This window comes from Schistocerca piceifrons, chromosome 4 (genome assembly GCF_021461385.2).
Source record: "Schistocerca piceifrons isolate TAMUIC-IGC-003096 chromosome 4, iqSchPice1.1, whole genome shotgun sequence".
NCBI lineage: Eukaryota > Metazoa > Arthropoda > Insecta > Orthoptera > Acrididae > Schistocerca > Schistocerca piceifrons.
Window position 1 is genome coordinate 575,256,439 of NC_060141.1, and position 1,500 is coordinate 575,257,938.

The window sequence follows — 1,500 nt, forward strand, 5'->3', positions numbered from 1 at the left end:
CCAACCACCAGAACTGTTTATAACCTATAGGCAAAGTGACAAAAATGAAAATTAAATAGCTAACATATGTACATATTCCAGTCCACTGATGATGCCTTGCAGAAAATAAAGGCGAAACGCGTATGGCACTAAAATTGTGTTTTATTCAGTTGCTGTCAGACGGTCCATAAGTAAAAATTATCAATATACCGTAAAAGTATTGTAAATAGTTATAAAATATTTCCAATAATTTTTTTTACCTCTTATACTTTAAAGTTTATCCTTTTATTCCAACTACTACACAATCTCGTATCAACTCCCAGAGCGAAGCCTGGAGCCCCAGCCAGTGAAAACATTATAAGACGAGCAGAGATAAACGGGGAGTCAGTCTACGACGATACGGGGTGCAGACGGAGAAACCCACTCAGATAAGGGAGTTTGACAAAGGGCAGACTGTTATGGATCGACATTTGGAACGTGTGTTATGTAAACGGCGAAGTTGGTCATCTGTGCGAGTGCTACTTTCGTGAGCAGCAATAGAAAGAAGCTGAAGACGGTAAAACCACGAGTAGGTGACAAAGTGCTGGACGTCCATGTCTCTTCGCAGAACGTGAAAATCGGATGTTTAACCGGCTGTAATAGTGGATAGGTGGCAATCTGTGGCCGATCTGACGACAGAGTACAGTAGTGGTTCACGCACTTGTTTCTCAGAGCACATCGTTCAGCGGACACGGCTCAAAATGGTGTTCCACAGCAGTCGACCCCTACGTTTCCTCATGTTGACCGAATGATGCCGTCAATTACGATTTCGATGAGCACGGGATTATGAAAACTGGATCACATATCACTGGAAATGTCTCGCCTGGTCAGATGTATCATGTTTATTGTTACACCAGATCGACGATAGTGTCAGGTTACGCTGTCACGCAGGGGATTGGTTGCTCGAAACCTGCACCATACCGCACCACGTATGCAGGCCGATGGAGCCAGTATTATAAAATAGGGAGCATTAACCTGGGCTTCTATGAGTCCTGTGCTAATAATCAAAGCTGTGGATTACGTGAACATTATTGTGGACCACCTGAATCCCTTCACGACTGATACCATCCCTGAGAGGAATGGCATCTTGCACCAGGATAATTGACCGTGTCATAAGATCAGAATAGTGCTACATTGGTTTGGGGAACATTATAATGATCTCACGTTGTTGTCTTGACCACAAAATTCGGCAGATATGAACCCAATGGAATACATCTGGGACCGTAGTTTTGGTAACTGCATGATCTGTTCGTAGTCAGCTAGTGTCTCACGCCTCTGGAAACGTGCCAAGGTCTTCTCGAATCCATGTCACGTCGAGACGCTGCTGTATTAAGTTCAAAATGTGGACCGGAGTTCTGTTAAGCAGGTTGTTGTAATGGTTCATCATTGTATCCAAATTATATTCTGATCCGTCAATATAGATCACAGTGCAGCAGAGCCGTGTCTCGAGACGGGCTGTTTCAGTCAACGGTGCACAGTTCT